Source organism: Pseudorasbora parva, chromosome 4, assembly GCF_024679245.1.
Source record: "Pseudorasbora parva isolate DD20220531a chromosome 4, ASM2467924v1, whole genome shotgun sequence".
Classification (NCBI taxonomy): Eukaryota; Metazoa; Chordata; class Actinopteri; order Cypriniformes; family Gobionidae; genus Pseudorasbora; species Pseudorasbora parva.
The window spans coordinates 35,463,886-35,474,974 of NC_090175.1; positions in this window are offsets into that span (position 1 = coordinate 35,463,886).

The window sequence follows — 11,089 nt, forward strand, 5'->3', positions numbered from 1 at the left end:
TGTCAATTGGTGTCTCCTCCGAATTTGCCTCACCGGCAAGTCATGCTCAAAAAACCCGTCTCAGGCACAATAACTCCGATCTTTCATGTATTCATACTCTTGTGTGATCGACGCCCCATCCTAAATAAACCCGTCTCTTCCGGGATAGCCTGAAATTTTGAATATTCCGATCTAATATTTGCACTTTGAGATTCTTCGGAATGAAAAGTGCATTATAAATAAAATCTATTATTATTATTATTATTATTATTATTATTATTATTATTATTATTATTATTATTATTATTATATTAATATGATTTCTGACCTGTAAGGTTGCCAGAATAATAATCTTACACGGTGTGTTAATAGGCCAGAGGAGAACTGGCACCCCGACTGAGTCTGGGTTCTCCCAAGGTTTATTTTTCTCCATCATGCCCTGATGGAGTTTTGGTTCCTTGCCACTGTCGCCTTTGGCTTGGCTTGCTCAGTTGGGGACACTAAAAATTATGATTCACGAGTTCCCACTTACATCAAATTAAATAGAGTAAAGATTATGCGTATTTGGCGTGCTGCTCCGGGATAAAGATACTCTATAACTAGACTGTAATGTTTTATGGATTGTGATGGCATCTGATGAGAGTTTATTAAATTGAAGTGAGGAGATGGGGTGGTGGAGGGATGCTAAAATAAAAATGGTCAACGAGAGGAGGTAAATCTGTAGTATAAGTACACCTCTTATCGCTGATTAGATTGATTAGCTTACCATGCTCCACTTGTGTTTAATTAGGTTTAATTATCTGACGTGCTCCCCTTGTTTAATTATCTGTTAGTGCTCCTCCCGAAATTAGTTAATAAAACTTCACTTAAAGTTATTCAACTTATTATACAAATAAAATTTATGAATTAGGTTTTATTTAATTCTATAAACTATAATACTGATCTGCCAACATTGTCACTATATGATAAATTAAAATAAGCTGATAACATCACTGTTTTCTCCAGAACGACTGTACAGCCAAATCAGATTCTGTTGCAATATTGTCCTGTTTGACACTGTGAAGCTGCTTTGACACAATCGTGATTGTAAAAGCGCTATATAAATAAAGTTGATTGATTGATTGATTGATTGATTGATTGATTGATTGTTTCTGAAATGCAGTGGAACCGTAGCCTGGTCTCACCAGACTCTCGTACATTTCATTTGTACATAGAGTCTGGCCACTCTCTATTGACAAGCGTTTACTTCCGCGAAGGCAGGTACTCTGTTGAAGTTTAAAACTATTGGATCTGCCCAGAGCCACTCTGGATCTGCTATAACCAATCGCTAACGTTTGGTCGTGACTCTCCCTTCGCCTGTTTCACACAAATCCGTCAAAATAAATTTGCACTTGTCACCTCAGTGATGAAATGTGCAAAAGGCCACCTCAGTGATGAAACTATAGGATAAAACCTAAAACTTGTGCATTCGGATTGTGATTTATTCACGCCACGGCAGAGGGGAGAGTTTTGTGATCGGGAACGCGCCACTTGTGATCCGTAACATGATTGTATGCTGTAAATAAAATGTCCTATGCTTGGTATTATAATAAATGCTGCTATAAATAACGGAAAATTCAAATGTTTACGTGATTTTATTTAAATTTGTTTGAGCAGTGATGAAATATATTGCCCTTGTAAATACTTGCCAGCATTTTAAAGAAATACAAGTCTAGAAATGCATCCAAATAACAGCAAAGCGCAACCGTAAGGTGTTCTGCAGTGGTCAAAAAGGATTATAAACAGTGAATTTTGAAGTGATATATTCTTAAACGGAGAGATGTGGATTCGGACAGCTATTACATCCCCACACGACCTTGGTGTTTGTCTAAAGCAGTAGGTAATTCGGCCGGGGATTTTTATGTGGGTGGTGGGAAATGGACGGCAATAAAATCACTGAACAACCCCTGTAAATAATGGCAATACCTTCCGACCCCACGAGAAACAATTACTGTTCAATTACTTCAGCCAACTCCTTCACCACTAACGGAACGAGCTAGAAAATCAAACTTTTCCCGAATTCCCCCTGTTGGGGAGGAGGGCCACAACATCATGGCCACCAACAAACCCCAGCAAAGATTGCTATTGCTCCGGCTTTAACTTCTGGATATTCGGCAGCGGTGCCACAACGTTATGAATGGTTTTATTTGCATCTTTCTCCTCCGCTATTACTGAACTACAACTCAAACTAGCGCATGACATCAATGTCATCGTTCTCAGCCACTCCCTCTGTTCGCTGATTGGACTGGTAAAAATTTGTTCGTAGAAAACCTAAGACTACACAGCAGTCCCAGATGTAGTACTAAAGGGAAATGAACATTTTCATGAGCCAGGAGCCAGGCTAGTGGAACCGTCAGTATAGATCGGTGTAATTTTACAACGCATTAGTGTAAATGGGGCATTAATGCTCAATTCTGATTTATTGCTCAGATCTGAATGTTTTATTTTTTTTATTTTTGTATAGCTGTTCACATGGCCAATATCAGATTCCACAGTGAGCAGATCTTGGTCCTGAACTGACCCCCATGTACAAAAGAACGATAAAAAGATGTAACAGAACGGAGAATTGTGATGAATGTTGATCTAGAGTGATGTAAAAGTTGCATGGATTCCAGTTTGACTGTTCAGACTGAGGTTGCATTGCATAATATCAGACATCAGATTTAGGATCAGTTCAGGGGTGCGTTTCCCGAAAGCATTGTTAGCCAACTATGGTCGCAAGTTCCGTCATTATTAACATATTTCAACCACCAGTTTGTGTTTCCCAAAAACATAGTTCCAACAAACATTCACAAACAGCTTCACAAACTTGTGTGGTTGCAATAACATATCTCAACCTGTGTTTAGACGCATAGTTTCTTGTTTGCATGACGTGGACTTAATATAACCTTATCTTAAGGAAAATAAGCAAAAAAAATTATCATTTTTTAAAATAAAATTTTAATATATATATATTAATTAGAATACGAATACATACAAATGTAATTTATGTCTTTTAAGTTTTAAACTTAAGTTTTTACTTATTTTTACTAAGAAGTTTAAAAGATTTAAACTTTTTTTGAAGAGTGTGCATGTGCGGACGTGGTCTAGTACATAAGAAAAACGAACTGAGAAAAATAAGAATTAGTCCTCAAGTGCCATGTCCATAATTAATCTCAAAATAATTAATTAAATATAAAGTTCAGTCATGAAACTCTATTAATCGCTGATTGGTTCTTTCAATTCTACGGCAGAGGTTCTTCCTCATTTACGTGGCTTTATTTATAGCGTATTCTAGCCACTATCAGCACCCCGCACAAGCCTGCAGTGCCCCTCTCAGAAACTGAAGCTTTCGCGCCTCGATCGCTCCCCGGTGACCGGTCCCAGTATAGTCCCTCTGTGTTTTTTAATGGACGCGAGGCAAACTAAACAATAAAAATACACTTCAAATATTTTCCCCCAAAGTTAGTTTATGTCATTGAAGGCAGTTATCATCACATCATTTCATTTCAAGTGTTCATTTTTAAAATAAGTTTAGTTTTAGTTAGTTATTTGATGCTATAAAAACAGGTGTGTGACGTCATGATTGACAGCTGAGATTGACAGCTTCTCTGAGTGAAGTTGTCACTGAGGCACTAACAGACTTTTTTCGGGATCTTTGGGAGCTGATTGGAGCTTAAGCTTTAATTTCTACATTTCCATAACTGTCTATTTCACATCAACATAATTAATTGTTCTGCATCTGTGAGAGTGTGGTCAGGCTTTTGATATCGCGACTGTACTTCCTGCTCTACTTCCTGCTCTCTTCTGCGCAACTCCGGTCCCGAAATCTCTACAAAGCAGACTTGGTCCCAAGATGTCAGCGCCGTGCAGGCCATCTGAAAGCTTCAAACTGCCAAGCAGAAACGGATGATGTCGAGTCGTCCATATTTTTTTACGGTCTATGACCCCGCACAATATGAGAATTCCTTTAATCCCACATACTCCCCAGCGCAACCTGTAGAGATCTGCAGTGGGGGGTTATATCATTCTGCAGCAGTCTTTCCTTGTTATTTTTCTTGACTAAGCTGAACATTATGTATTTGCTCAGCAGCAGCAGCGTAGCAGATCTTGTCCACCAAAATCAAGCCTATGTACATTCCATGCTCCATGTTAATAAAATGCTAGTTGAATCTATCCACTCTAAGACTTGTCATGATTGATAAGCAGGTATTACTCCACTAGCTGCATGACATCATTAACCAACGTGGTTGCGACAATGCGGTTCCGGGGAAACAGTCATGACAAGCTAGTTGATTTTTTCAACGATGCATCGCACTATGGTGGTTAAGCGAAAGAGTAGTTATGTCATTGTAAGGGAAATGCACACCAGTCAGATTCCATGTGCTGTTCACACTGTCATGAGAAAAACAGATCTGAGTCACATTTGAGCAAACTAAAAACTAAAAATTTGGATCTGGCCCAAATTTACCTGTAGTTTGAATGTAGCCTTAGAGCAGTCATACAGTCCCAAAGCCAGAATATATGTGTGCTGTAAAATAACAACTGGTAAAATGGTAATGTAAAATGCTTCCTTTTTTTGGAAGCCATCTGAAAATCTTTTCAGACTTGTTGTTCAATTTATTTATTGATTTATTTTGATTTATTTATTTTTCCACTGAATTCTAATGTGAGCATACAGTACACAGAACAGTGCTGATTGGCCGTGTCAATGCAGACAGGTGGCTGCCTTGTGGAGGGTCATAAAAAGTGAACGTTAGCCGAGAGAGGCAGCATTCTGCTTCAGTTATGTAAACTGGCCAGGCCTGAGAACCAGTCAACCGGCACAAGGAGTTTGCATTGCCAGTGACAAGGCTTGGGCTAAATGCAAACAGTATACATGTTGAGGTACAAATACACGCATACAACCATGAATACACTAATGCACAACACACAATGAATGAATGAATGAATGAATGAATGAATGAATGAATGAATGAATGAATGAATGAATGAATGAATGAATGATAAAAAATAAAAATTATAAATAAATATCTGCAATAATAATGTAATGTACAATTTTCTGTGTAAATAAATGTCAAAACTAAATAAAATAAAAATTTAAGCAGCATTTTCAATATATAAAGGTCTTTTGAAATATTTAAGTAATATGTTCAATCCTTTCACATATGGTATGGGGATAACTAATCAATTTCATTTAATTCGATTGCTAATATAAAAGGAGAAACACCATCTGCTCGTGTAATTAACGGTGTGTTTGAGACACTGGAACTGTAAATGTTACATACAGTAGGAATGTTAATAATAATGTACACTACTGGTGTAAAAAATATTAAGCAGCATTTTCAACATTAATAATAAAAAACATTAAGAATTGATCACAAGAAATGTGATAATAATAAATGATAATAATGAGCACCAAATCATATGAAAAATAATATGAATAAATAACATTTTAACATTAATAACGTTTTTACTGTATTTTTAACAAATTATCGCAGCTATCAAAAACATTAAAAGACCTTAATAATCCGGAAAAATGTTGGAATCATTTGGATTTCTGAGCTGTAGTGTATAAAATACAAGTGTTTAATTTGAATATAATATTATTGTTTTATAATAAAAATTAAAAATATATATTTATATATTTGTTTAAAGGTTACTGCATAAATATTAAAAACGAGATAAATAATTTATTGAGGAGAAGACAAGACATCTACAGAGTACTTTTAGGTAATGTTTCTATGATGTCTTAGCTGTGCAAGGACAGTTTCTGCAGATAAGCTTGGCTCTTTGCGAACGAGACTAAACTACCACCACTCAACTACTGCTACAGTAGGCTTTACACTTCTTCTAAAGCCAATGGTATTCAGTTCTATCAAGTCAAGTCACATTTATGTATAGCACTTTTTAAAATACAGATTGTTTCAAAGCAATCTTTACAGTGATAATAGGAAATTGTTGCAACAAGACTGTTTTAGACTGTACAGCAGCTCTAAAAGAAATGCAGTGTTCAGTTTAAAGTGTTAGTTCACCCAAAAATGAAAATTCTGTCATTAATTACTTACCCTCATGCCGATCCAGACCCATAAGACCTCTGTTCAGCTTCAGAACACAAATTAAGATATTTTTGTTGAAATTCGATGGCTCAGAAAGGCCTTCATTGACACCAATGTAATTTCCTCTCAAGACTCATAGAAGGCACTAAAGACGACGTTAAAAAGCCCATCTCACTACAGTGGTTCTACAATCATTTTATGAAGCGACGAGAAGTTTTTTGTGCGCAAACAAAACCTAAATAACGACATATAGCCATGGCCGATTTCAAAACACTTCTTCCTGAAGCCTTATCAGCGTGTCGATTGGTATCAATTCATGATTTGGATTGCGTGTCAAACCGCCAAAACTGCTGCTTTGTGACTTTGCTGCTTTGTGTGGGTTGTGCACAAAAACTATTCTCGTCCCTTCATAAAATTATTTTAGAACCACTGTAGTGAGATGGACTTATAACAACTTCTTTAGTGCCTTTTATGAGTCTTGAGAGAGAAAATGACATTGTTGTCAATGGAGACCTTTCTGAGCCATCGGATTTCAACAGAAATATTTGTATTCCGAAGATGAACGGAGGTCTTACGAGTGTTGAACGACATGAGGGTAAGTAATAAATGACAGAATTTAATTTTTTGGGTGAACTAACCCTTTATGTTCAGCGTTAATTAATCTCCTTTCATTAAAGAAGTTTAGATGACGTTTTTTTATTTCTCTTCTTTTTTTTTTATTGAGCAAAACACAAATGAACATCTACAACTTTAACGTAGTCATTTGTACATAAGAGACAGTGACGGACATATACACACATATACAAGAAAAGAGAAAGAGCAAGAAAAAAAGGACAGCATAAGCTATAGATGAATGGATGTGGTAGTTTAAACAGGTACAGTGGTAATTTAAAGCCATATTTCATGATTTGTAATAGTAATTATTATCATAAATTAAATTTCCTTCCATTGTAATGGAAAAGGATAGACATAACCACATTGAGCAATACATAGACATCAATATAATTTAAAACAGCAAAAAGAAAAATATTAGTAATATTAGTAACTAATCCTTAATAACTAATCATTAGGATATTAATAGCTACTAATTATAGTCGTGGAACGCAAAATTCAAAATAGTACACGTTTTTGAAAACGATACCATTATCATCTCCGTGTAAACTTCAAAATTTGTGAATCTGTGAATAGTCTGATGGCATGCACGTGTGCAATATGTGTTTAGTCTAGGCATGCATGTTTAAATGTGTATGTGCGCAGGCATGTAGGTCATAGTCTTTCTTTACGAAGTGATATTGCAGATTGCTTGTCTGGCATGCATAACACAGTGTTTTTAGACGTTTTCACAAATTCATGTGAACGGAACTTCATCTTGGTAACTGAAATGTTTCAGTTTTCAGTACAATGTTGTCGTGTAAACATATAGTTCATTTATCGATACAGCAGCTCATGAGAAAACAGAGATGTCATCGTCCAGCTCAGTTCAGTTCTCATACAATGTTGTCAAAGGACAAAAGCAGGCAGATCAAAAATATTGTTGAATATGATGTTCAATCACAAAGTTGCGTCATATCAAATGTCTGCCACCTCGTTTGGCCCACACCACCCACAGGGGGCTTTAAAAAGAATTGACCTGCAATTGTAATCTGCTAAACAGGTGTCAGTGATTAAATGTAAAGTTAAAGCTATTTTAACAATAATTATTAATTTAAGATCAAGTAACAACAAAAGCACATACAAATGTGCGAGATCTTCAGAATCTGCTGAATTTAGCAGGTTGTAGAGTGCTGAGCCCGCACTGAGATACACACGGACCGTGGCAGGAGCAAACGAGTGGCCATGTTATACACTGAACGCCTGAGCAATTCGTCATGTGTATTATTCTAAACCAGCAAGCATGAGGAGCACTGAGAGCAACCCAACACAAATAAACTGTCACCAGCATCAGAGGTTCATTTAGAGAGCCGTCGGCTATGCTAACACTCAGAATAACATGCTAGATGTGTCTGTCCTCTCCACAAGCTTTTTTTCCTAATTAAATTACAGTTGGGATAATTATAAAAAAATAAAAAATAAAGATATTGCTGGACGTGAACAGTGGATATGACCAAATCAGTTCAATACAGCACATTTAAATTTTTATAAGTATAAAATATTTTTGACTATGTAGTATATATTTTAGGTTGTGATGGCATTTTGATTAGTGTTTTCCTAATATTGCAAATATTTGTTATTGCTACTGAAAGTTATTTGTAATGTAATGTTTTAATATTTTGTGCCCGAGGACTGCAGATGGAAACTGGCATAAGCTAATTCTGGTACAAAACATATTTTCGTATGATAAATGTATTTTGTACATTGTCCCTGACAAATAAACTAATTAAATTAAAATAAATTAAATCAATACAAGATGTTTTTTTCAATTCAAAAATAAAACTTGCAGATAAGGCTGTGATCTAATTTATAACACAAATGAACAAGAGACAGAGTTTTTAAAGCCTTTTACATTTGACACAAACAGTTGAAAGTTAATTTATAAATAGGGAAGGTGTTTTATTTTAATTTTATTTTTTTATGGGGGTAAATGGTTATCATTTTTCAACTGAAGAGTGCTCAGGGGGTGTCAAAGGCTTTTGCATGGCTTATAATGACAAAACTCTGATTTACATAATCCATCAATTGGCCTCTTGAACTATTTCAAAAAAACATAGTTCTATTCACATTGAAATACATATTACACTTGTGCAGAACAGTTTTCAGGGAAGATAATTCTGACAATGTTTAACGTCATTTAAAAAAAAATTTGCTATATGATCTATATGTTTTTAGCAGACACTTTGAAGAGGTTAGTTAAGTTTTCCTCAATCTTGCTTGTCGGTTTGGACAGGAAATAAAACTCTATTGGCTTTTTGATGCAGGCAGTGCACACTGTATAAATCAACATATATGTCAAAATGTCAAGCATATTACAGATAGAGGTGAAAAAGGAACACTTTAGTTTAAGGTCCAATTCTCATTATTAACTAGTTACTTATTAGCATGCATATTACTAGGATATTGGCTGTTTATTAAAGCACATATACAAGTAGTATTCTGCATGATCATATTCTGCATCACTTAATCATACCAATAACTAAACTTAACAACTACCTTACTAACTGTTAATAAGCAGAGTAACGCTCTAGAATATTGTTAACTACACAGGAACAAAAAAGTAATGCAATATTAACATTCTACTATTATTAACTAGCAAAAAATTCTGATTAATGAATTAGTAAGTAATAGCACTCAATTAAATGTGGTAGTTCACTATTAGCTAGGACTACTAACAACTACTATATACATGTCCATAATTAACATGAATAATGAATAATATATAATTAATTATAAAGTTAAGGTAATGGCAACCCACAAGTAATGACTAGAGTACTACATACTTTTTGGATCATTGTAAGGTTTTGGAGAGTAACGCTTGAGTAATTAGTAGTGGGCTACAAAGATCCTCACTTTACCATACAGATCCAAATACTAGTAATTCCTAAAGAAGTATGTAGTGACACTTGAGTCATTACTATCCAAAACCTTCCAAAAACGTCAAAAGTGTGTCATGCTATTCACCATATAATACTGTTATTAATAGTTCCTTCTGAAGTATTTGGTAATACTTGGGTCATGGTTACCATTACCTTCACTTCAGAATTATGCATTATACATATGCATTATTCATATTAATTATGAAGATTTATATAGTAGGCCTAGTTGTTAGTAGTTCTCTGGGAGGTATGATAAAAAAAGTAGCCTGATTAGCTACCTCGTTCAATTGAGTGCTATTACTTACTCATTTATTATCTGAGTTTCTTGTTAGTTAATAGTAGTTATTATCGTGTTAATACCGCATTACTCACTGGTGTAGTTATTCATTAATGACAAAACGGTATTCTAAAGTGTTAAGCAATAATTAGGGGTTTATTGAGTCAAAATTCTTATTTAATAGTTAGCTGATAGACCCTAATCTAAACCAAAGAGAGGTAAAAATAAATAAACACAAATTATTATTAGGTCGATATTCAGGAAAGATAAGCACATTACATACACAAGAAGTCCAAAAAGAATGTTGGTTTGTTTGCTCTGTCAAGCTTTTCAAATCTGTGCCCACAGAATTCCAAGGAAAAGCGCTATAATGATTTCAACAGAATTAAAATTCTTGTCATTCTGGCACAACTGCCACATTTTAAATGCTATAAATGGAACACTGCTTACTGCATAAGTACCCCCCCCCCCTTTTTTTTTGTAGAAATAGTTTGTGAAATGCTGATAAAAGACATTTTTTGGTGTTGTGATAAAATAGGAGGGAGATTCACTGGTGGCATCATTCCGGTTATTCTGGTTCATTCTTCATACTGGAAATTGCAGGTCAAGTTAAGAGCAATTCATTATCAGATGCAGTATCAGATGTAACATTTTGGCATGTAGGTTACAAAAATGACAGTACAGAAAATGCTTTCAAAATTAACATTTTATACAGAATCCTTATTGTAAAGTGTCACCAAATTAATAGCGGCATATTTTTTGAACAAAGTGCATTATTCAGATATGTGGAAAACGTACCATTTAGATTGCGTGATCCAAATTTCAAGAAAAGGGCTTGTCAAAGATAAATCTTTTAAAGTGGATCGTCAGTGTGTATTAATATTATTATGTAATAGTATTTATGATTATTAATTGTAGACAGATCTGTTGCATTTAATCAATTCAATGCTATAATGTGTAGAATTACGACTGCTTGGAGTAAGACTAATTGTTTTAATGTCCTTTGGGTGGCGGCCTATATATTTATTCATGTTTTTGTGTGTGTGTGTGTGTGTGTGTTTTACTCTGATGACGTCCATGATAGCATGAACAAAACATGGGGTATTAAGGTAAACTCTTTCTCTTAAATGTAAAATCCTGTATGTGATGGAGAGAAACATTTTATGACTCATCCGAGCATTTTCTGCCAATTGCACAAGGGTGGGCAGCCCTTAGGAATTATCCTC